Source organism: Manis pentadactyla, chromosome X (assembly GCF_030020395.1).
Source record: "Manis pentadactyla isolate mManPen7 chromosome X, mManPen7.hap1, whole genome shotgun sequence".
Classification (NCBI taxonomy): Eukaryota; Metazoa; Chordata; class Mammalia; order Pholidota; family Manidae; genus Manis; species Manis pentadactyla.
Window position 1 is genome coordinate 82,644,338 of NC_080038.1, and position 26,549 is coordinate 82,670,886.

The 26,549-nt window shown below is 40.4% G+C and overlaps 1 pseudogene; it reads left to right on the forward strand.

Annotated features, from left to right (window-relative positions):
- The window catches only part of LOC118934036 (putative high mobility group protein B1-like 1), a 156,817-nt pseudogene extending 153,753 nt beyond the window's left edge, over positions 1-3,064 (forward strand).
- The last annotated feature ends 23,485 nt before the right edge of the window (positions 3,065-26,549 follow it).

Genomic DNA, 26,549 nt, shown 5'->3' on the forward strand with positions numbered 1-26,549 from the left:
TATAAACTTTTCTCAGCTGAAATTATGGTATAAGCTCATTTTTGTTTGTAGAGCTGTCTCTATAGCACATTAAAAATTCTTTGAATCCACATTTACTCTTTTATTCATCTTTCTATCTTAAGCTTTCAGCTCAGTACCAGGCCACATAATTGGCATGTAAAGGTATTGGTTGAAAGGATAACTAAATTGCCTCACAGTATAAATGCAAAGAAAGATGACCTGAAAATGAGAAGTATGAAATTATTGAGAAAAACCCCAATTCTGTCTTAGCCACTGACATAAGTAGTGAGTGTAGGAGACCAGACAGGGTCATGAAGTGAGAAAGAAAGACATTTGGAGGAAGGAAAGTTCTAAAATCATAAACCCAAAGAAGGCAGCTAAATAGTACTCTCTCTCATATGTTTGAATTTTAGTGCTAAAATGGTGATTTACTTTTTGTAGGCCACAAGGGAGCTAGTGACATGGAATGTTTACACAATAATAAAAATGATCTAATTGACACAGAGTTGGAATTTCTACTCTTTGGGGAATTTGCTGTATGTATGAGAAAAACCAGTAGTGCACACAAAACTCAAATGCATACTCAACATTACCCAGTAATTTCACTTGCTTTCTCTAATATGTTACATTTCCTTTTCACCAGAACAACTATTTCACATCTTCTAGCCTTTTCTCAAACCACCAATATTAACTTATTCTTTCTCAGTCCCAGTTAATGACTCTATTTCTTATTTCAAACAACAAAAAAATGGAAATGATATCTTATCTTCCCACTAACAAATTTATCTCCATCTCTCCCCAAATACTCTGCTTTTAATTTCTGTTAATATAGTTGGAGTGCTCCTGCTCCTACATCAGGCCATATTTGTGTTTGGCTTTAAATCCAATTTATTCTCAAATTGTTTATAAATTCACTTTTATAATTGTTCTCTCTTCCCTATTATCAATGGTTTATCTCTATTAGGTAATTCCTGTCACCATGCAAATATGTTGTATATCACTAATTAATTTAATAATTTAAGCAATATTTAACACCGTATATCAGATTTTCCCTGTTGTCAAGTATAGAGTAATAAACAAAAAAATATATCTGCTGTGATGGAGCAGGGGAAACAAAACATAAACATAATATGTAACTGGACATAATATACAACAAACTATATACCATGAAAATGTATATTATGTATAAAGTTTATGTATACATAATATAACTTATACAATAGGTTAGAAGATAATAAGAGCTAAAGAAAATTAGAGCATGGTAAGGACAATTGAAAATGGGGAAGGGATTCAAATTTCAAACGGTTGTCAGTATAGGATTCATTGAGAAGGAAATAGTTGAGCAAATATTTGAAGGAAGAGAGTGGGCTATGGGAATATCTGGAGTAGGAGATAATGTTATAATGTCTGTCATGGAACAAACTGCTCTAGACCCTGCATAAACTTTCAGCTGCTACCCATTTCTTTATCACCTAAAATTTATGCTTATTCAAAGAGCTGCTATATAGTACTGACCTCCAGTTACATTCTATTCTTTCCTCAGCCCTTCTAACATATTCACTTTTGATAAATTTGTCAGTTTCACTGAATACTTCCATGTTGCTAGTTATACTGTTCCTACTTTTATAGTCATCTTACTCAATTACTAAGTAGTACTTGAGAAGGTCTGTACTTTCTTTTGGAAACACTTTCTTCCCTTAGCTACTGGGACACCAAACTCCCCTGGGTTACTTCACCTCACAAGCAGCAGTTTATCCAGTGTTTGTTTGTTTGTCTCTTTGTTTTGGTGAATTTTCCTCTTCTGGTTGATTTCTAAGTATTGGAGTTACCAAAACCTCCATTCAAGTGTTCCTTCCTTTCTGTCTATCTTTCCCTAAATAAATGGCTTTAATCGCCATTTATAATCTTGTGATTCCCAACGTTATATTTCTAACTCTGGCTTCTCTCCTAATCTCTGTACTCAGATAACCAATCATCTCCTTGAAATCTCATATGTATATCAAATAGGAATCTAAATCTTAGCATGTCAAAATGATAACTGGATTTCTCCTCACCCAACTTGGTCTATCGAAGGTCTGCCCATCTCAATATATTCTGCCACTATCCAATTGGGTTCTCAAGAAGAGGAAAATAGAAAACATACCCACATCCAATAAACCATGAAATATTAAATTTACCTCTAAAATATACCCCCAAATCTATCCATTTATTTCCACTACCATGCCTACCTATTTGATACAAGCTAGCATTATACTGCACAGACTGTGATTCCCATCTGGTCTCACTGTTTTCATTTGTGGTATTTTATATTCCATTCTCCACACAGATGCCTGTGTGATCTTTTTAAAAAGTAAATGAACTTTTACATCCACTACAGTCTATTAGACTACATGGAGACAGGACCAAGGCAAGTGAGAGCAGAGCAGGCACTGGAAGATTGGGTCTTGCTGAGGAAAAGTAACTAAACAGGTGAAATGGAGATCCTAAGAAACTGAAAGGCAAAATGTCATCATATGTATCCTTTGTGAAAACTTGCCTGGAGGAGCACAAGTAAAAGCACCCAGATGCTTGCTTCAATCAATTTTTCAGTTTTCTAAGAAATACTCAGACGGGTAGAAGACCATGCCTACTAAAAAGAAAGGAAAATGTGAAGACATAGCAAAGGTGGACAAGGCCCATAATGAAAGAGAAATAAAAATCTATATCCTTAAAGAATAAACAACATTAACAACACAATAGTTTAAGGATCTCAATGCACCCAAGAGACTTCCTCCAGCCTTTTTCTTGTTTTGTTCTGAATATCACCCAAAAATCAAAAAATGATATCCTAGCTTGTTCATTGGTGATGCTGCAAAGAAAATGGGAGAGATTTGGAATATCTTGCTGCAGATGATCAGCAAACTTACAAAAGGGGGTTGTTAAAGTGAAAGAAAAATAGGAAAAGGATACTACTGCATACCAACCTAAAGAAAGCCTGATAAGGCAAAATAAAAAAAAAGGAATCAACAAAACTGAAAAGGGCAAGAAAAGGGATGAGAAGCAGGAGGAAGAAGAGGATGAATGATGAATAAGCTAATTCTAATACAGATGTTTTTTTCTTGTCTATAAATATTTTAATCCTCCTATACACAATTCACTGCTTTAAAAAAAATCAAAATATAAAGCTATGTAAAGTTTGTTTTTAAACTGTACAGTGTCTCTTTTATACAGTTAATATGCTACCAAATATATCTTTAGATAGCCTCTTTCTGGTGGTATTTTAAGAGCCACTAACCTTGCTTGGTATGCTATGGGGATTGTAGATTGGTATGGAAAGCAGGTTCTTGCCGGTTCACAGCACAAATTAGTTATTTATGGGGATGGTAGTTTTTTTTTTATCTTCAGTTGTCTCTGATGCAGCATAGAGGAAATAATTGTTCTGTTAATTGAATACCACTCTGTAATTGAAAAAAAATACAACAGTTTTGTTGATATTGTGAACACTTCAAAGTAAATGCTTTTTTAAGTATTATCATTTTTATAAGTCTGAAACTTTCTTCCTTGCTGGGTAATTAATTTTTTGCTTTTGCACATGTTAGATCACATGAATTATGACAGTGTCTATTTTCTAATATAGCTAGCTGATAAAAAGTTTGTGTACATATGCTGCATACTCATTATGGGAATAAAAAACTGAGCTGAGAAAGTTTCCATCTATAACTGAAACTTAAAAATCTTAATCAGTTGGTATCAAATTTCATATGGCCAGTTAAATTTACAAAGTGAAGAGTAACCAATCTACTCATAGCCTGGGATTGTTAGAAACTTTTTAAAATATGTCTATGAAGAACTAATATGAAAGTATGTTCTTATCTTTACATGAGTGCTCTACATTCTTTAACTCCCTTTACTGTATCATAGCAGTTATATTTGCAGTTTTCACATTAAAGAAGACCTAAAAATATATCTCCAAAAGCTTAGGCTTAAGTACAAGACTGCCATGTTAACATTTCTGTTGGCATCAGTCCCAAGGAAGTGTCTATGAAAGTTCTGGCTGTAAGTGTCTTTTCCCATTTACCAAAGTATGGTCTGCTTAGGAAACTTGAGATTCTCCATTATAATTAACTTTTTAAATTAATTAAGCCAGTTTTAAAAATTATAATGCCACATTTAAAATAGGGTATATTTTCTTATATTGTATTTACCCCCTTAAAAATCAAATAGTTATGAGGAAAGCAGAAGCTTAAACTTTGCAGCTCTGTACTAATTATCCAATTTGTTCTAATTAAGTTTTCCTTTATCAAACCATTGTCATTTATTAGGATTTTATATTTTTCTGCTTTATAGTTTAGGAAAAAATGTTAATTTTTTGCTTTTTGCGATTATCATTCTCTTAAATTGCCAGAATTTTAAATAATTTTACATGTTTTTGTGATGTGGTGCTGTTGTTATGCCTGGTTTCTATCCATCTGCATTTGCTTATGTATAAGTTTAGGAGGACTACTGAAAATCTGAGTCCTAGATGACACAAATAAATTAATAATTTGAGAATAAACTAAGAATTTTTAAAAAGAGACAGAAATTACATATCAATCCATTATTTTAAATCTGACAATGGTTTCCCATTGCACTTGGGAGGGATGAAAGAACTTCCTTCCTTGACCTGCCATGTCTTTCATAAGATCTGACCAGTGCTTATGTCAATTTATATTCTACACTCTCCTTCTCATTACAGTCCAGCTATACTAACAATTCTGTGTTCCTCAACCACAACAGGTAATTCTATCTAAAGCATTTAAATTTTCTCTACCTAGAAATTGATATCCCCTAGTCTGTTTATAGCTTGACTATTTAGGTCTCAAATAAAAAGCTGCAGTGAGGCGTTCTCTTACTGCTCAATCCAAAGTATTCCTTTAGAGAATCTTTATGAAATTACCTTGTTTTATTACAGTAACAGCACTTCTAATTAAGTAATAGTTTATTTTGTAAATGGCATTAATGAGATATAATTGATATACTATAAACTAAACATATTTAAATGCACAGTCTGATAAGTTTTAACGTAGATGTACTCCTTTGTAACCAACACTACAATCAAGATAGTGGGTATATCCATTATTCCCAGATTTCTTCTTGCACCTTTGTAATTCTTCCTTATCATCCCTCCTTGCCCTCTCCCCTCATTCCTAGGCAGCCAGTGATATGTTTTTTTGTCATTATAAGTTAGTTTACATTTTCTAGAATTTTATATAAATAGAATCACAGAATAGGTACATTTATATGGCTGGCTGGCTTTTGTTCAGCATAATTATTTTGAGGTTCATCTACATTGCACATATCAATAGTTAATTCTTTGTATAGTAGTCTTCCATTGTGTGGCTATATGAAAGTTTACTTATCAATTTATCTGTTGTGTAGTTTGCCAGGGCTGCTGTAGCAAGGTACCACAGGTTGGAGGGCTCAAACAACAGAAATTTACTTTCTCACAATTCTAAAGCCTAGCAATCTGAGACTGTGGTGTCTAAATAGTTGTTTTCTTTCAAGGCCTCTTTCCTTTGTTTTTAAATTTCTACCTTCTCACTGTGTCTTCTTGTGGTTACCCATCAGCCTATGCATGCCTACACCCCAATCTTTTCTTAAAAGGACTCCAGTCATATTGGATTAGGATCCACCCTAATGAACTCATTTAACCATAATTACATCTGCAAAGACTCTATCTCCAAATAGAGTCACATTCTGATGTACTGAGGGTTAGGGCTTCAACATATAAATTTGAGTGGGACACATCAGCCCATAACACATGGTGATATTTTTAGTTTTAGGCTATTAAAATTGAAAAAGAAATAATGGTGTTTTTAACATGTGTATTAAATTCTTCATACAGACTATAAGATAATAGAAAACATATATTGGTCTGTGTCCCATTTCTACCACAGAACTCTTGAAAGCTTTGTAAATTCCTAAATTATAAGAGCATCAGAAGCATCTTTTGCTCTAATATTTGGTCTTTGACCCTGGCTTCTGACACAGGGCAACTAAATCCTTTGAAATTTCCTAGGTGATAGGAGTGTCTTTTGTTCTAATGAGGTGACTCTTATGGACTCCTGGATAACTCCTGCTTGGGAGCTAATCAGCAGAAAGACCAAGCTATGGATACAACTTTGGAATTTTTAGCTTCACTCCCCTTGTCTAGAGAAGGGAGAGGGGCTAGAAATGAAATTAATAATTGATGTCTATGTAATATAGCCTCCATAAAATCCCAATATTATGGGGTTCATGGAGCTTCCAGGTTAATGAACACATCCACATACTGGGAGGGTGGTGAATTCCAACTCCATGCAGACAAACTCCTGTATTCAGGACCCTTCCAGATCTCACCCTATGTATCTCATCTGGCTGTTCATCTGTGTCTTTTATCATATCCTTTCATAAACAACTGTGAGCTGTTCTAGCAAATGATCAAATCCAAGAGTGGGAGGTCATGGGAGCTTCCTATTTCTAGCCAAGTCAGACAGAAGTTATGAGGAACCTGGGGACATACTATTTGTGATTGGTATCTGAAGTAGAGGTCAGTCTCATGGGATGGGGCCCTTAACCTGGGGGATCGGATGCTATCTCCAGATTGATAGTCTCAAAAATGAGATAAATTGCAGGACACCCAGCTGGTGTCACAGAGAATTGCTTAGGATGGGAAAAAAAAAACTTACATATTTGTTGAGAAGAACCAGAAATGTGTATATGGTTATAGTGCGAGGAGTACATGAGAATGCAGGACAGAGTGCTGAGGCATTTTTGTTACAGTTGGTCTCAGTGAAATAGAATTTGCTAGATTGGCCTTGGCTCACAGAGAAAGAATGAAAATGTGGGGGGATGAAGAACCTTTTATTCCAGGATGACCACATGATTATCCATAATATGGGGCAGTCACTGTGCTGCAATCAGCTACTAAAAGTAAAATTTACCAGTGGAATCTAGAGATGGATCCAATTCCTAGGGAGCTGGTTCACTGGATGCATAAAGAAATGCAGACTAAGAAAAATGAAAACTATACAATCCCTCAGTTATTGTTATTTGTAACAGCTAACATAAAATTAAAAGAGGGTGCTAGGTCAGACTTTGATCCTAGATCAAGCTCAGATTTTTGTCAGTCTGAGCTTCTGCCGCTAGCCTCAAAGCTGCTTCTCAAGGGACAAATTATTCAGAAACAACAGAAAGTACCTCTGAAACCTGTGGTCCCCAAGAAAGTCATCATTATGTAGGGGGTTCAAAACCAAGAAACTATGAAACAAGGTGTAAGGCTGGAGGCACTAGAGGGAGGAAAGCGAGGACATCCCAAATGGAACAAAGACAGCACCAAATAGCTCTGTGCCATATAAGGAAGGAAAGGACAGCTCTTCCGGGATTCCAGTCCCGTGACGTGCTGAAAAACCCCGGATGCAGACCCCCTCCATCCAGAAGGAGGAGACCTCTGGCTGTCCATCACCTGACCCTGAGCCAATAAAAAAATTCCCCACATGCCCCTAGCATGGCCCACTTCCCCCTCCCTTCCCTGTTCTCTTAAAAACTCCCCACCTCCCCTCCTGGGCACGACTTCCCCAGCCTGTGTTTCAGACTGGTGAACCTTGCTCGGGAATTGCGCTCAAATAAACTGCCTGGCCCTTTGTTGCCTCTCATCATCTGCTTATTTTGGATAGAATTTATCTTACACAAGGGTGTATAATATAAAGGACTTGTTTCATTTTATACGTCAGTGTCATCAGCTTTCTGAAGACTGTTCATTTGCAATGGATCATGAAAGGAACTGAATTGAGGGCTGTGTCTGGTTTTGAATGCTGCAGAGAAGAGCATGTCTGCACTGATACAGGACCCTCAGCTCACTGTGGAACAATCACAGATGGTTATATGTGATCCAGTGAGGGTAAAATTGAAACATTTCCAGAATATCTCATCTGGCTTTAGTATATCTGCATATCAATAGGCGTTCAGAGGTGGAAAGAAGTATGGCTTCAGTGCATTTGCAACTTTCCACAGGGGTGGAGAAGTTCATCTCCATATCAGTGGGTGATTACCTGGGCAACAGATGGCTTTTCTGTTCCTGAGAGTTGAGGGGGAAGGCCAGAGTTGTTGCTGCTCGAGCAGAGAAGTAAGACTGCTAGGAACTGCAGTTTGTGAGCAATAAACGGGTTTCTTTTCCTTTATTATTTATTTGTTTATTTATTTATTTATTTTACTTTTTAAAAATTTTGTTATCATTAATCTACAATTACATGAAGAACATTATGTTCACTAGGCTCTCCCCTTCACCAAGTCCCCCCCACAAACCCCATTACAGTCACTGTCCATCAGCATAGTGAGATGTTGTAGAACCACTACTTGTCTTCTCTGTGTTGCACAGCCCTCCCCTTTCCACCACCACCCACATTATACATGCTAATCATAATACCCCCTTTCTTCTTCCCCGCCCTTATCCCTCCCTATCCTCCCATTCTCCCCAGTCTCTTTCCCTTTGGTAACTATTAGTCCATTCTTGGGTTCTGTGATTCTGCTGCTGTTTTGTTTCTTCAGTTTTTCCTTTGTTCTTATACTCCACAGATGAGTGAAATCATTTGGTATTGGTCTTTCTCCACTTGGCTTATTTCACTGAGCATAATACCCTCTAGCTCCATCCATGTTGCTGCAAATTGTAGGATTTTTTTTCTTCTTATGGCTGAATAATATTCCATTGTGTATATGTACCACATCTTCTTTATACATTCATAGACTGATGGACACTTAGGCTGCTTCCATTTCTTGGCTATTGTAAATAGTGCAGCGATAAACATAGGGGTGCATCTGTCTTTTACAAACTGGAGTGCTGCATTCTTAGGGTAAATTCCGAGAAGTGGAATTTCTGGGTCAAATGGTAAGTCCATTTTGAGCATTTTGAGGAACCTCCATACTGCTTTCCACAATGGTTGAACTAATTTACATTCCCACCAGCAGTGTAGGAGGCTTCCACTTTCTCCAAAAATTCGCCAACATTTGTTGTTGTTTGTCTTTTGGATGGTAGCCATCCTTACTGGTTGTGAGGTGATATCTCATTGTGGTTTTAATTTACATTTCTCTGATAACTAGCAATATGGAGTATCTTTTCATGTGTCTGTTGGACATCTGAATTTCTTCTTTGGAGAACTGTCTGTTCAGCTCCTCTGCCCATTTTTTAATTGGATTATTTGTTGTTTGTTTGTTGAGGTGAGTTAGATCTTTATATATTTTGGATGTCAACCCTTTATCGGATCTGTCATTTATGAATATATTCTCCCATAGTGTAGGGTACCTTTTTGTTCTATTGATGGTGTCCTTTGCTATACAGAAGCTTTTCAGCTTGGTATAATCCCACTTGTTCATTTTTGCTTTTGTTTTCCTTGCCTGGGGAGATATGTTCATGAAGAAGTTGCTAATGTTTATGTCCAAGAGATTTTTGCCTAAGTTTTTTTCTAAGAGTTTTATGCTTTCATGACTTACATTCAGGTCTTTGATCCATTTTGAATTTACTTTTGTGTATGGGGTTACACAGTGATCCAGTTTCATTCTCTTACATGTAGCTGTCCAATTTTGCCAGCACCATCTGTTGAAGAGACTTATCATTTCCCCATTGTATGTCCATGGCTCCTTTATCGAATATTAATTGACCATATATGTTTGGGTTTATATCTGGCATCTCTAATATGTTCCAATGGTCTGTGGCTCTGTTCTTATGACACTACCAAATTGTCTTGATAACTATGGCTTTGTAGTAGAGCTTGAAGTTGTGGAGTGAGATCCCCCCCACTTGATTCTTCTTTCTAAGGATTGCATTGCCTATTTGGGGTCTCTGGTGTTTCCGTATGAATTTTTGAACTATTTGCTCCAGTTCGTTGAAGAATGTTGTTGGTAATTTGATAGGGATTACATGAAATCTGTATATTGCTTTGAGCAGGATGGCCATTTTGACAATATTAATTCTTCCTAGCCAAGAGCATGGGATGAATTTCCATTTGTTAGTGTCCCCTTAAATTTCTCTTAAGAGTGTATTGTAGTGTTCAGGGTACAGATAGGTCTTTCACTTCCTTGGTTAGGTTTATTCCTAGGTATTTTATTCTTTTTGATGCAATTGTGAATGGAATTGTTTTCCTGATTTCTCTTTCTATTGGTTCATTCTTTTGGTATAGGAAAGCCACAGATTTCTGTGTGTTACTTTTTTATTCTGCAGCTTTGCTGTATTCTAAAATCAGTTCTGCAAGTTTTGGAGTAGAGTCTTAGGGTTTCTTATGTACAATATCATGTCATCTGCAAATAGTGACAGTTTAACTTCTTCTTTACCAATCTGGATTCCTTGTAATTATTTGTTTTGTCTAATTGCTGTGGCTAGGACATCCAGTACTATGTTAAATAACAGTGGAGAGAGTGGGCATCCCTGTCTTGTTCCTGATCTCAGAGGAAAAGCTTTCAGCCTCTAGCTGTTCAGTATGATGTTAGCTGTGGGTTAATCATATATGGCCTTTATTATGTTGAGGTACTTGCCCTCTATACCCATTTTGCTGAGAGTTTTTTTCATGAATGGATGCTGAACTTTGTTGAATGCTTTTTCAGCATCTATGGAGATGATCATGTGGTTTTTGTCTTTCTTTTTGTTGATGTGGCGGATGATGTTGATGGATATTTTAATGTTGTACCATCCTTGCATCCCTGGGATAAATCACAGTTGGTCGTGGTATATGATCCTTTTGATATATTTTTGAATTCAGTTTGCTCATATTTTATTGAGTATTTTTGCATCTACGTTCATCAGTGATATTGGTCTGTAATTTTATTTTTTGTTGGGATCTTTGCCTGGTTTTGGTATTAGGGTGATGTTGGCTTCATAGATTAAGTTTGGGAGTATTGCCTCATCTTCTATTTTTTGGAAAACTTTAAGGAGAATGGGTATTATGTCTTCTCTGTATGTCTGATAAAACTCTGCGGTAAATCCATCTGACCTGGGGGTTTTTTTCTTGGGGAGTTTTTTGATTACTGCTTCAATTTCTTTGCTGATAATTGGTTTGTTTAGATTTTGTGTTTCTTCTTTGGTCAGTCTTGGAAGGTTGTATTTTTCTAGGAAGTCCATTTCTTCTAGGTTTTCCAGCTTGTTAGCATATATGTTTTCATAGTAGTCTCTAATAATTCTTTGTATTTCTGTTGGTTCCATCATGATGTTTCGTTTCTCATTTCTGATTCTGTTGATGTGTGTTGATTCTCTTTTTCTCTTAATAAGTCTGACTAGAGGCTGACCTATTTTGTTTATTTTCTCAAAGAACCACCTCTTGGTTTCATTGATTTTTTTTCTATTTTTTTATTCTCCTCAATTTTGTTTATTTTTTCTCTGATCTTTATTATGTCCCTCCTTCTGCTGACTTTAGGCCTCATTTGCTCTTCTTTCTCCAATTTTGATAAATCTGATGTTAGACTATTCATTTGGGTTTGTTTTTTCTTCTTTAAATATGCCTGGATTGCTATATACTTTCCTCTTAAGACTGCTTTTGCTGTGTCCCACAGAAGTTGGCGCTTTGTGTTGTTGTCCTTTATTTCCATATATTGCTGGATCTCCATTTTACTTTGGTTGTTGATCCATTGAGTATTTAGAAGTGTGTTGTTAAGCCTCCATGTGTTTGTGAGCCTTTTTGCTTTCTTTGTACAATTTATTTCTAGTTTAATATCTTTGTGGTCTGAAAAGTTGGTTGGTAGAATTTCAATCTTTTTGAATTTACTGAGGCTCTTCTTGTGGCCTAGTATGTGGTCCATTCTGGAAAATGTTCCATGTGTACTTGAAAGAATGTGTATCTTGTTCCTTTTGGATGTAGAGTTCTATAGATGTCTATTAGGTCCATCTGTTCTAGTGTGTTGTTCAGTGCCTCTTTGTCCTTACTTATTTTCTGTCTTGTGGATCTGTCCTTTGGAGTGAATGGTGTGTTGAAGTCTCCTAAAATGAATGCATTGCATTCTATTTCCTCCTTTAGTTCTATTAATATTTGTTTCAGTATGTTTGTGCTCCTGTATTGGGTGCATATATATTTGTAATGGTTATATCCTCTTGATGGACTGAGCCCTTTATCATTATGTAATGTCCTTCTTTGTCTTTTGTTACTTTCTTTATTTTGAAGTCTGTTTTGTCTGATATCAGAATTGCAACACCTGCTTTCTTCTCTCTGTTGTTTGCTTGAAATATCTTTTTCCATCCCTTGACTTTAAGTCTGTGCGCGTCTTTGGGTTTGAGGTGAGTCTCTTGTAAGCAGCATATGGATGGATCTTGCTTTTTTATCCATTCTATTACTCTGTGTCTTTTGATTGCTGCATTCAGTCCATTTACATTTAGGGTGATTATCGATAGGTGTGTACTTATTGCCATTTCAGGATTTAGATTCGTGGTTACCAAAGATTCCAGGTTACTTTCCTTACTATCTAAGAGTCTATCTTAACTCAGCATGCTGTTACAAACACAATCTAAAGGTTCTTTTCTATTTCTCCTCCTTTTTCTTCCTCCTTCATTCTTTATATATTAGGTATCAAATTCTGTACTTTGTGTCTATCCCTGGATTGACTTTGGTTATAGTCAATTTAATTTTGCATTTTCCTCACAATCAGCTGCTCCGCTCTCCCTACTGTGATTTTACTACCTCTGGTGACAGCTATGCAACCCTAGGAACACTTCCATCTGTAGCAGTCCTTCAAAAATAGACTGCAGAGATGGTTTGTGGGAGGTAAACTCTCTCAGCTTTTGCTTATCTGGATATTGTTTAATCCCTTCTTCAAATTTAAATGATAATCTTGCGAGGTAAAGTAATCTTGGTTCCAGGCCCTTCTGCTTCATGGCATTAAATACATCATGCCACTCCCTTCTGGCCTGTAAGGTTTCTGCTGAGATTTCTGATGTTAGCCTGATGGGCTTTCCTTTGTATGTGATCTTATTTCTACCTCTGGCTGCTTTTAACAGTCTGTCCTTATCCTTGATCTTTCCCATTTTAATTACTATGTGTCTTGCTGTTGTCTTCCTTGGGTCTCTTGTTTTGGGAGATCTGTGGATCTCCATGGCCTGAGAGACTATCTCCTTCCCCAGATTTGGGAAGTTTTCAGCAACTACCTCCTCAAAGACACTTACTATCCCTTAATCTCCCTTGTCCTCTTCTGGTATCCCTATAATGCAAATATTGTTCTGCTTGGATTGGTCACACAGTTCTCTCAATATTCTTTCATTTTTAGAGATCCTTTTTTCTCTCTGTGCCTCAGCTTCTTTGTATTCCTCTTCTCTAGTTTCTATTTCATTGATTGTCTCCTCCACCATATCCAGCCTGCTTTTAATAGCCTCCATCATGCTCTTCAATGATTGGATCTCCAACCTGAATTTATTCCTGAGTTCCTGGATGTCTTTCCATACCTCCATTAGAATGTTGATGATTTTTATTTTGAACTCCCTTTCAGGAAGAGTCACGAGGTCCATATCATTTAAATCTTTCTCAGGAGTTGTATTAATAATTTTACTCTGGACAAGGTTCCTTTGGCATTTCATGTTTGTATATGGCACCCTCTAGTGTCCAGAAGCTCTATTCTGGAGCTGCTCATCCCCTGAAGCAATGTTAGCGGTCGCAGGGGAGCAGTACTGGTACCTGCAGGGAGGAAAGAGCTGTTCCCTGCCTCCTGGCTCCTGTGCCTTTCTCCACTGCATGAGCCAGTGGTCCGGTCACACAGGTATGTTTTTGTCCCAGAGCAGCCAGATATGCATCCCTGCTTTCCACAAGCTGCCTGAATCCCAGTCTCCCCAGGAACTCTGCCTGTATTAACTTTCCAACCTGGTAGTCATGTGAATCTCATAAAAGCACCATGAAATGTAGGTTTGTGCTCCCAGAGCAGATCTCCAGAGCTAGGTATTCAGCAGTCCCAAGCCTTCCACTCCCTCCCTGCTCTGTTTCTCTTCCTCCCGCCGGTGAGCTTGGCTGGGGGAGGTGCTCAGGTCCCACAGAGCCATGGCTCTGGTATGTCACCCCATTTGGTGTGGTCTGCTCTTTTCTCCAGGTGTATGCAGTCGGACGCCATCCTCTTTCCTGTTGCTCTCTCAGGATTAGTTGTGCCAATTAAATTTTCTAATTGTATCCAGTTTTAGGAGGAAGCCTCTGTCTCTCCTCTCATGCCACCATCTTTAATCCCATCCAATAAATGGTTTTAAACTTTATTTCTCCCCTTGACTGATTTTGGCTTTTAGTGGTATTTTGCCCCAGGATTTCCTTTCCCCGGTCCTACAATTGGAGTAGTATTGGCAGGATTCCTGTGAACCAGAAACCTGTCTTAATGGGTGTGAACTTTTGGAGGGCTGCCCCTGGAAATGATGGGGAGAAGTGGCACTTGCACTGAGTTACATGTGTCTACACTTGTGTGGTCGTGCTACCACCACTGCTGTCCTTGCCGACACCGGCCCATGGCCCTAGCCTAAGGCTACTGCTTCTGCCAGTGCTTCTGCTCTTGCTGCCAGCTGATGCCTGGCCAGATCTGGGAGTGAGAGGGAACATACTCTTGAGAGATATGAAGGGTACCGTGGGGGGTCGAGGACTCCTCATAGTAAACTGAGGCTGTGACTCCAGTGGCCCATCGAGAGTCCCAGGGATCTGGGATTGATAAGGAGAATGAGCCGTTGGGGTATTTCATGAAACGGTTGGAGGAGTAATACTGTGGGTACTGGGAGTTACTCATGTAGTGAATGGCGCAAGACCAGTAGGGACATCCCCCGTAGGTGTCTTGCGATCGCCTGCAATAGGCTTGTCTTTGGTCATAGAGGAAGCAGAGGTAGGGAGAATAAAGGTAGCTACTAGTGAACACTTCGGTGGAGGGAGGAAAGTGGAGGTATAAAGGCTCAGAGCAGCCTTTCAGAGGGCAGTCTGATGTGGCAATGAGGGCAGTGACTTTTGTTTGATGCTGTGTGTAAGTCTGTCTTACTTTGAATCGCCATATAAAGGAGGCTGGGGTGGCGGGGAAGACAATAGGAATGAGGAGAAAAAGCAAGAGAGCGGTAAAGGAGGAAAAAGTCATGATTCGGGTATGGATGGCAAAGGGGGTGAACGGGATTTTGGAGGAAAGAGGACAGTAAGGTCAGGAGTCTGGAGGGAGGGAGAGTCTGTAAACTTTTGTAGGTTAAGAGATCCTTTAGGTGATGTGGGGACAGAATGGTAAGGGGCACCCCGAATGTCAGTTTATGAGCTTCCTTCTGCAAGAGCTGTCCAGTGGCCAATGCCCGTAGGCAGGGGGCTCATCCCCGAACTGTGGGGTTTAATTGCTTGGAAAGATAAGCTACTGGGGCAAAGGATGGGCTATAATATTGGCCTAGGACTCCTAGAGCTTGACTGGACCTCTCATGAATGTATAATGAGAAGGGCTTCAACAAATCAGGAAGATGGAGAGCTGGAGCTTCCACAAGGGCTCGATGGAGCTTAATGAAGGAGTGTCGGGGTGAGGAGGATAATGGTTCTTCAGGGGGGCCCTTGCTGAGATTGTATAGGGGTCTTGCCAACAGGGAGAAGTTAGGGATCCACTCTCTAAAATTCTTAGCCAGGCCTAGAAAGGAAAGGATTTCTGTCTTGGTTTTGGGAACGGGCACGTCACAGAAGAGCTGTTTTCTGTCTAAGGTAATGGACTTCCTTTGTTGAGATAGAAGAAATCAGAGGTAATTGACAAAAGGGGAAGAGATTTGGGCTTTGACAGGGGATACCCGGTAACTTCTGGAAGCTAGAAGGTTAAGTAGGGAGGAAGTGTCAAGTTGAGACTGTTCCCACGAGGGACTGCAGAGTAGAAGATCATCCACGTATTGTAATAAGGTGGACTCGGAAGCTTTGTGGCAAAACTGTCTAAGTGAGTTGTTCAGAATGTCTTGTGTATGGGTCCGTCCAGGTGAAGGTGAAGAAATCTTGGGAGGAGGGTTCCAGAGGGATAGAAAAAAATGCATCTTTGAGATCTAGGACTGAGAAGTGGGAGGCTGAGGCAGGGATCTGCGATAGAAGGGTGTATGGATTTGGAACTAAGGGATGGATAGGGACAATGGCCATGTTGATAAGGCAAAGGTCTTGGATGAGGCGGAAAGATCTGTTGGTTTTTTTAACAGCTAATATGGGGGTATTAAACGGGGAGTGAGTGGGTCTGAGGTAATTTTTGTTTAAGAGATCTTGAATGATGGGTTGGAGGTCTATGAGGGCTGAAGTGGTTAGGGGGTATTGGGCTTGACAGATATACTGAGAGGGGTCACGTAGTTTAATAGAGGCAGGAGGACATAGAGCCACGGAGGGGCTTGTAATGTCCTAAACTTTGGGATTTACAGGGTGTATGAGGGCAAAACTGGAGCTTTCATTGGGTAGAGGGCGGTCGTCATCTTTGAGAGCCATCAGAAAGGGAGTACTGGGGGCTGTGGGAGTGGATATAGTTATGGAAACATGGAGGAGAGAAAGGATGTCTCGTCCTAGTAAAGGGATGGGACACTGGGGCATAACTAGGAAGGAGTGGGAGAAAGGTATAGGATTGTCTTGGATTGTGCATAAAAGGGGGGGTGGTTTTTAATGGGAAAATCTGCTTACTTCCCACCCCGACTATAGGAGTAATGGCAGGCGTGGTAGGGCCCCGGTATTCCTGCAACACTGAGAAGGTGGCTCCTGTATCTAGGAGGAAGGAGATGGGGTGACCGTCTATTACTGAAGTAACCCTGGGCTCCTGTTTGTTGATGGAAATGGTCAGTCGAGAAGCTCCCAGGCCCCGTCAATCTTCTTCTGCCAGCCCCACTATGGCGGGCTTAGGATGGGGGTTGTTCGTCCAGCCTCCCCTTCGGGTGGCTGGGCAATCAGACCTCCAGTGGTCCTTTTTGTGGCATCTGGGGCATGGGGTGGTAGATCTGGGGTAGGGGCACGCCCTTGACCAATGTCCTTCTTGTCCGCACTTGAAACAAGCTCTTGTGGGGGGCTTGTTTGTAGAAGAGTGCCCAGGTTGTGGTTTTATCAGCTGGGCTAACATTTGGAAATTGGCCTGATCAGCCTTTTGTTTACGGCATTCCTTCTCCTCTTCCCAGTTATGGAAGACTTTAAAGGTCACTGTTAAGATTTCAGTCTGTGGGGTAGCGGGGCCCTGTTCTAACTTTTTGAGTTTAGCTTTAATGTCGGGGTAGCTTTGAGCTAGGAAGTATGTCATAAGGACATGTCTTCCATCAGGCGTTTCTGGGTCCAGGCTGGCATACTGTAATAGGGCTTGAGAGAGTCTGTCTAAGAACTCGGAGGGAGCTTTTGAAAATTGATTACGAGCTGTTTTTTTCAGACTTGCTATTAAGCAGGCGAAGATATCTCGAGAGCAGAGACTCACAGTGGTGTTATAATCTCAGTGTGGGTCTTGTTCGGGGACAGCGGTGGGGCCAGAGGGATAGGTGGGGTCAGACCTGTGGGTTTAGGTGGCGTGCATTTGGGCGAAGTCTCAAACTCATCTATGCTCTTCAGGAAGGAGGGTATTGGCCAGGAGCATGAAAATGTCATGATGTGTAAGGCTGTATGACTGGAGGGTCTATTGAAACTCTCTGATATATGTTGTGAGATCAGTGGAAAAGGAACTTAGGCGTTTTTCAAGTTGGGCTAAATCTCTTAAGGAGAAAGGGACGTGAAAGCGCATGATGCCTTCGTATCTTGCTACTTCTCGGAGGGGGGGAGATAATTTTGGGAGGCCCTCGGGACTGAGTCTGAGGAGGACTGAAGGGTTCTGGCTCAGTCTGTGGGGGAGAAACAGGTGATGGGGGCAAAGACAGAGGAGGCTCTTGGAACTTAGTTACAGGGGGGCTGAAAGGCTCAGGCTTGAACTGCAAGGGGTTGAGGTGGGGGAGGAGATGGTGGTGGGAGGCTTTTGCGGGGGAGACGGCTTGCAGGCTAGGAGAACTTGGGGAGAGGCATGGGGAGGAGGAGGCAGTGGCAGCGAGGGAGGCGGGAGGAGGAGGGGAAAGGGAGTGAAAGGGAGGCTTTTGCGGGGGAGTCGGCTTGCAGGCTAGGAGAACTTGGAGGGGGGTGTGGGAGGAGGAGGCGGAAGCTTCGGTATAGGGAATCTCCTTCCAGTTTTTCAGGCACTGGCAGTAGTTAAAGAGATCGCGAGTGATGTTAGGATCAAGAGTTCCCCCTGCAGGCCATTGGTTGTTATTGTTTAGGGGCTATGTCGGCCAATCTTGGGAGCAGTATTTGTGAAGAAGTTTTGGTTTTATATCAGGCGCCAGGGAGAGGGTGGCTAGATACTTGAGCAGCCAAGAGGTGAACTTCCAGGGAGGGATGAGGAGGCTCCCATGGCTAAAGGACAGAGAAGGAGACAAACAGGGGAAGACGAACGGAGATCCTCGGACTGGGAACAGACCGCAAGGAAACAAAGGGCGTCCCCGATGATCCTTGGTGGTCTGCAGAAACTCGTATACGAGTTGGTTTCTTAGGAAGTGTGGGTCGTCACCCAGGCTTCTCTAAGAAGGCAGAGTGCCGGAGTCCAAGGTACCTAGTACTAGGAGTTTTCAGCGGACGGAACGGATTTCAGCAGGTAAAATGGAAGAAAGGAGTGGAAAAGGGAGCGTTCTCATCCACAAAGGAGTCACCTCATTTATGGCTGTTGGAGGAGGGGCCTGAGGGTCTGTCGCAGCTGTGAAAGCCTGAGGCGGGATTTATGGCTGTTGGAGGTGGGGCCTGAGGGTCTGCTGCAGCCGTGAAGGCCGGAGGTGGGGAGAGTTCTTTCTTCATCCCCGAGCGTCAGGGCTTTGCCGGACGATCACAGTCAATGGCACTGCAATAGCTCGGGGAAGAGTGGCCCACTCTGGGGGAAAACTTACCTAAAGGCCAAAGAGGAGTGGTGAGTTTGAGGAGCCAGCGCCAGAAGAAGAGGACGAGGGCAAGCTGCTGCTGGTGTCGGGGGGGAAGACGGTGCCCAGTTGGGCTGTCCCGTCTCCTGGGTTTCGGCACCAATGAAAGGAAAGGAGCGACACACAGCAGCAATTCACCGGAGAATTCCGCTTTATTGGGGAAAGGTGCTGGGTTACATAGCAAGGGGCATGGGGTGATTGTGGTGTTGCTTCTATGGGGCTGGTGGCTATTGGCTAGGTGCTGGGAGTGGGAGTGGGGAGAGAGGTGATAGGTCTTTAGGTGGCGCCGTCGGGAACTGAGGACCCGGAAGAGAAGCCGGAAGTTCGCCATCTTACTGTTGGGGGCCCTTCAGTTCAGAGGTGGAAATAAGTATGGCTTTAGTGCATTTCTATCTTTCCTCAGGGTTGGAGAAGTTTATTTCCATATCAATGGGTGATTACCTGGGCAACAGAGGGTTTATCTGTACCTGAGAGGTGAGGGGGAGGGCCAGTGTTGTGGCTGCTGGAGCAGAGAAGAAAGACGGCCTGAGACTGCAGATTGTGAGCAATAAACGGGTTTTAAACTTTATTTCTCCCTTTGACTGATTATAATTTGTTAGGGGTATTTTGCCCGAGGATTTCCTTTCCCTGTACTTACAATTGGCGCAGTTGGCAGGGTTCCTCCGAACCCAAAACTGTCATAATGGGTGTGACCTTTGGGAGGGGCACCCCTAAAAATGATGGGGAGAAGTGGCGCTTGTGCCAAGCAACATGTGTCTATACTCACGTGGTCATGGAGGCGCCACCACCACTTCTGGCCACACCGATGCCAGCCTGTGGCCCGAGCCGAAGGCTACTGCTTCTGCCAGTGCTGCTGCTCTTCCTGCCGGCTGAAGCCTGGATACAACCATGGAAAGGAGCAGAGGTCCAGGTCACCTTGAAGCAACTGGCTGCTGTGTACCATGCCTTGCTGGCTACAGAGCCCATCGCCGGAAGAGCTCCGACCAAGGAAATAACCTCCTATCCCATCTTGGGGTGGGTGCGAGACTGGACCACCCACTTTATTGGACATGTGTTCCAAGGATGGGTGGAGCATTTAGGAGTAAAATGGAAGTGGCCCTGGACATTTCAACACATGGATTGGCGATGGCTGGCTCTTCTGGCACCTTGGGGAAAAGGCCTGGAAGCTGGCCTTCTGTGTATTCCTCTAATAACAGCAAATTGGCCCTCTACAATCACGGTTATTTGCTTCTACTGTATTTGTATCCTGGATGCACCCCCTGGCTACAGCTGCCGTGTGATGGCTGGAATGGACGAGCTTTGGACTTAATCTGCATGGGACTTTGAACCTAGATGAATCCTCTGGCTTGAGAATTATGATTGTGTTGCTGTTGTCAAGAAAATAATGTTCAAAGAGAGACTAGACTTTGTCTAATGTTTGGTAAAAGTTTTGTGAGCAATTTAGCACTATTGTTAGGAATGAATAAACAAGTGTAGAAATGTATTTTGTGCTTAGTGAGAGATTGTGCTGTAAAGTACATTTGCTTAATCTGCATAGGCTGAATCCTCTGGTTTGAGGATTATCAAGATTTTATTGCTGTTGCTATTGCATGTTACTAGATTGGTCGAAGAGGGGGATTGAGTACATTGCAGGGCGAGATTTCTGGAAGGGTGGATTGTGGGTAAAATTGAAACATTTCCAGAATATCTCGACTGGCTTTATTATATCTGCATATCAATAGGCATTCAGAGGTGGAAAGAAGTATGGCTTTAGTGCATTTGCATCTTTCCTCAGGGGTGGAGAAGTTCATCTCTATATCAATGGGTGATTACCTGGGCAACAGAGGTCTTATCTGTACCTGAGAGGTGAGGGGGAGGGCCGGTGTTGTGGCTGTTGGAGCAGAGAAGAAAGACAGCCTGAGACTGCAGTTTGTGAGCAATAAACAGGTTTTAAACTTTATTTCTCCCTTTGACTGATTTTGGTTTTTTATGGATATTTTTCCCCGCGATTTCCTTTCCCCAGGCCTACATCCAGACACACAGGAGGTTATTCTTGAAGGATCATCCAGCCTGGTAGACTGGATTAAAAGCCACTGTAGGTCTGTTTACCATAAGAGGGTTAACTGCACAACTTACCCTGTAAGTGCCAAGTGGAACACCCCAGATGAAGGAGCTGACATGCTTCATATGCAAGCCATGTGGGATGACAGCCTTTATGGTGACAGGGATACTCAACTGCTGAATATACCCATTGGTTACCCAGGTCATGGTAAATGCTTCAGTTAAGGGGACCTTCTTCACATGGGCATTTACTGTATCTTTATCATTACAAAACCAAAGGACAGCTCAGGAAACCTTATTGAATTTGCTATCTCCCCTTCCCTTCATGGGTTTTAAAGATGCTAATTAAAATGCTAAGCTAATTAACAAGAGAATTGGGAAAGGATGAGTAGAGAATCAGGACACTGGTCTCAGTAGTATAGAAATTTCTAAATGGTTATTAAGGAATAAGGTGAATAGATATTGATAGGATTGGAACAAAGAAGAAAAAGGGAAGTGTCATAGGACTCATCCCAACAAGCTGGAAATCTTTATATAATTATTAAGAAATGGGATAAATAAAAGAGAAATTGATGGGGTTAAAAATATTTTAATATAACACTACAAAAAGATGAGTAGGCCAAAGCGATACCTTGATGGTCTCCCAAAATTAAAGGGCCCCAAACAAGTCCACTCTATTTATTTTAATTTAAAGAAATTTAAAAAGATGGAAGGTAGAAAGTACAAAGAAATTTAACCAATGATCAGTTGTGGCAGTGATAAAGCAGGTTAGGGAAGTTAAAGATTAACCAAAGAGCCAGGATCCCTTGGCTTAATCTCTCACTGGAGACCAAAGCCTTTTGCACAAGAATGTGTAAAATGGTCAGAGGGTAAAGAAGAAAAGTTTCCAGGACCTGTTGATATAAGAACCTCATTTACTCTGGTACCAAAACCCACTGATGAAGCCCTTGCTGGGGCTACATTTAGATTGACAGAACATAAACATGTAAGAGAAAACCCAGTAAGATTATGAAAGTTGGAATGTTTAAATGGGCTTTATATAAAGAATCTGTGTCTCCTTTACCTAAATGTTTTATGGGAATGGATATTATGCCATTCTGGGGAATACTTCCCCTACATAGAACTATAAAACAGAAGGCATGTAAAAACCTGCCCATTAAGCAATATTAATTGGAAAAGCTAAATAGGAATCAGTAAGAATGCCTGAGCCCACGCACTGAAGAATAGAAGCTGGAAGCTTCTCCATGGGATATCCTTATGTGAAACATAGAGTGGGGCTTATGGCAAAAGCCTGTGAGCACCTCCCAGTGAAGACAATTGGGATTTTGGACTAGAGAAATTCCTTTTGAGAGCCATTTACTATCTTGCTATCAGACATTATTTGAAGCTACCCCTATGACTGAAGAACATAAAATGATTTTGAAACCTGAAATAATGACAGTGGAGAAGAAACACTCTAATTTGGTTTGCAGGGCCTAGAAGACTTCCATTATAATATGGAAATGGTTTATACCAGATCTTAATACTGGGAGAATACAAGGAGTAGGCAGAAGAAGGGAATCTCTTTTCCTCTAAGACTGGCTTTGAAACTGTGTGAGGAGTTGCTGAATTCTTTTGTCATTTGGGCAGTGTCCTATAAATTGCTCTCCGCTGGCCAATAATTTGCTGCTTAGCTTGTAGGCAGAAGTTCCACTGTGGTTGACATTATCTTGTTTAGAAGGCCTCCACTCTAAGCAATGCAGGTAAAAACAAATTAGCTTGGTGAGCTGAACTGCATTCTGCTTTCCTAGCAGTGATGAAAGAATTGAATAGTATAAAAAGCCCTGTTTGGGTTTTTACTGACTCATGGGTAGTGGTCAGTGTCCTGGCCATATGGTTAGATAGGAGGACAATGGAAATCTGTCCCATTAAAACATCATCCATATGGGACATGGAAACCACTGTGCACATTTGATGGTTGCATTAAAATAGGACATGCTCATACCCATCAGAAGAACCACCTTCCAGGTTCATAAGGTGATTTGAATCAGTAAGTTTTCCCTATGTGGTCACTTTAGGTGCCACCTGGTCCATGAAATGTGTGGATATGTGGATACTATAGCAATGCCAAGATGGGCTGAATCTAGACATAGTCTTTTTGCACCCTTTCAGGCAGAATATGACATTGAAAGCTATTCTGTCTGCTAGGAAAAAAGACAGAGACAAAAAAAGTCTATGGGACATATTTTGTGCAGGAAAGCCTTGAACATAGCTGGCAAGTAAGACAAATGCTGATAGTCCTTGGTGGCTACAAATGGGTCCTGACAGGAATTGACACTGACTCTGGCCTAGGCTTTGTTTACCCAGTGGTAGATGCAAATGCTCAAAGTTCTGTAAAAAAAAAATCAAAACAAAAACAGAACAGAAGAAACGTTACCAATTTTGATTACTATCATTCCTTTAGACCAAGGAATATGTTTTATAGCCCATAATTTCCAACATTGGGCAGAGAACTATTTTCCTCAGAGTAGTTTGATAAAGAATGGAAATGGTCAATTGACACAAAGATTGTCTAAAATGGGAAGATAAAGGCATGAAAGGCAGGTTTACACACCTTCATGAGTGTGTGCTCCCACTTCACATGAGTGGGAACAAAAGAGTGTCTTCACTGGATATATTTTTCTGTTGTTCTGGTCAATCTGTGCAAGAAGGGTTGGGAAAGATGCTGATATGGCTATGCAATTCTTGCTGAGGGAGAATACTGGTATAATGACTATACTTTTTTTTCTTCTTCCCCATTTGATCTGAATTTTTATTGAGTGCAGTAGTCACAGGACCATGCCTGAAATTACAAAGGCTAGAAATGGGGGTGATTCCTAAACAAGGAACTGTAATTATGTTTTCAACCTTTACATCAGAATTCATAAAGACTTTTGGTGCAGGATGTGCCTTCACCCCATCTGACATAATTGGAATTAACAGTGAATCCAGCTAAATTGATTGGTGGTAAAAATAGATCACTAGTTCTACTCCTATATATCTTTACCTTATATGAATAGAAGTGGACTGAAAGGAGGGACATGCTAGGCTAGTATTGCTGCCTTCCATCTACATGAGCACAGTGGCCAAACTAATGTTCCTTCAAAATGCAGAAATATTTGGGTATAGGTGGAGAGAAGGAAAAATAGTAGCTGTGACAAAAGAATGAATAAGTGGGTTATGCAATGAGAAAAATCCCATATTACACTGACACTGAGGAAGAGGCTCAAAGTAAGAGATGGCATTGTTCTTCAACTTGGTTATAACAGATGCCTGAACAGGTGAAGCCATATGTTGCTGACACCACTTCTGATTTTGCAACCTGACAAGACAGAACGGAAGTGCAGGGGCAGAAAACTTTTCCTTCCATCCCTTCTAGGTTCCTTTACTAGTCTAATAATTAAACTGACATAAGACAGAACAGGAGAAAAACAAATTTTCTAAGTACAGGAGCCCCAAAGACAGTCATAAAATTGAGGATTACATGCCATCCTGAGCTAAGAAGGGCAGAATAGGGGTAGGAGACTTCAAAGGGGGAGGAACACAATTCACAGGAAGAAGAGAACAAATGTTAAACAAATGCTTGGCATGCCTTGCCAATAAATCTTTCTGATAAAAGTTATCATTGATATTAGCGCTGACCTGGTACAGGTCCTCTATCAAAATCTGTTCAGGCAGTTAAGGGGAAAGTAAATAGCTATTCCTGAGACAGAATTTTTCATAATGAAGTTGAAGAGTTTAGTTTTTAATGTTGTGTGTTACAGTTACCTGTGTGATATCTAGGGTTAGATATCTAGCAATAAGTGTGATGTACATATTTGAAGTTAAATAGTGGGTTTGGTGGTGATATAGATCTTCATTTTCAACATAAAGGTATTAGTTAAAACATAAATAGCAACTATTACTCAAATAGAATCTGTACAATAAAACAGTAAGAAAACTTAGGGCTGAAACTATGGAACAAAAAATGACAGGAAAAAGGAAGAAAAAAGGCCCAAGGAGAGTCAAAAAAGTGGTGTTATGTGAGTTAAGAATTATTAAGTTTTAAAAATGAGACAGTGATAAAAAATTTTCCAGTGCTTCAGCATAAACATTTTAATGTGATGACTTTATAATGATTTTGGGGATATCTGAGGGGTCTAGCAACTTTAGGTAGAGATATTGTAGTGCTGGGTTGGTGGCAGAAGCCAGAGAGAGGGTAGAGATATGAATGAGAGGGGAGGATGTATACATAGGGTTAGGTTATTCCTTCAAGAGGTTTGGGTGAGAATGGTAAAATGGAAAATTTCATGTCATCAGATAGAAGTATGTGGTCAAGGTAGAGAGAAAGGAAGTTAAGAGAGTAAGGATGGGAGACACTCAGAGATGAGAGGAAGGAACTAGTTAAAGAAGGGAAAATTGGAGTTATTGGAAAAGTGCACCCGTGGGTTGCAGAGTCTGAAGAAAAATATCAAATACCAGGTATGGTATTAATTGAAAAGAAACAGTTAAAACAAGTCTTAGTTCATCTTAACTAATTTGGGCTGCTACATGTGATACATACGGGAAATGTTACAAAAAGAAGTGAAACACACGAAAAAGACAAAGGGTGAGAAAACCTTTGTAATCAGTGTAAGATAGCTTCTATAAATCATGTTCTTGAGCTATCTTTTACAGTCTGAGCAAAGATGAACTTTCATTAACATTAACAGTGGGCAGGGAATACAATTTGAGGTAGTGGACTCTCCCAATCATTTGTAATCTATTCTCACTTTACAAAAATACCAAGCCAAAGTTTTCTCCATTCAATATTAGTTAGGCTACTAGAATAGTGTGGGAGTTCTAGAATACCTGATTTACTTGTGCTAGTTTCAAAAATGCCAACAAAAATAAAAACTGACAAATGCTGTTCCTAGATTTTCTAAAGCTCACAAGTCCTACAACTTGAAAGATTACCCTTATCATCTCGGTTATTACACTCTGTTAAAACTTCATCCTTAACAGCACTTCAGTTTTAACAGAAGTAGAATGGCACAAAGAAAGGCAATTGAGCAAAAGTGGGTGAATTTTCACCAGCTCAGTATTCCCTACCCCATAGCATTCTATGGAGATCAACCATCCATGCTCTTAATTTAAAACTCATTTCACCCTAACAAGACAAAATATATCCAATTGATTTGTTATTATCAAAGTACCTGAGCTACAATGTAAGTAAAAGTAATTGCAGTTTCACAAAATAAAATAAAGTATGCAGGAAAATGTTCCTATTAAATTTTAATTCTATAATTAACACATTATATTTGAAAAATGAAAATAATCTAAATCATGAATCACTTTAGAAAGAACAATATCTTCTTCACAAAGATGACAATTTTTCTCTTAAATAATTTGGGTACCCTTGACATATATATTATACTGAAATGTTCATTCAAAAATCAGGGTGTTTACAATTGCATCAAAAAGAATAAAATACCTAGGAATAAACCTACCAAAGAAGTGAAAGACCTATAACCTGAAAACAATAAGACACTCTTAAGAGAAATTAAAGAGGACACTAACAAATGGAAACTCATCCCATGCACTTGGCTAGGAAGAATTAATATAGTCAAAATGGCCATCCTGCCCAAAGCAATATACAGATTTG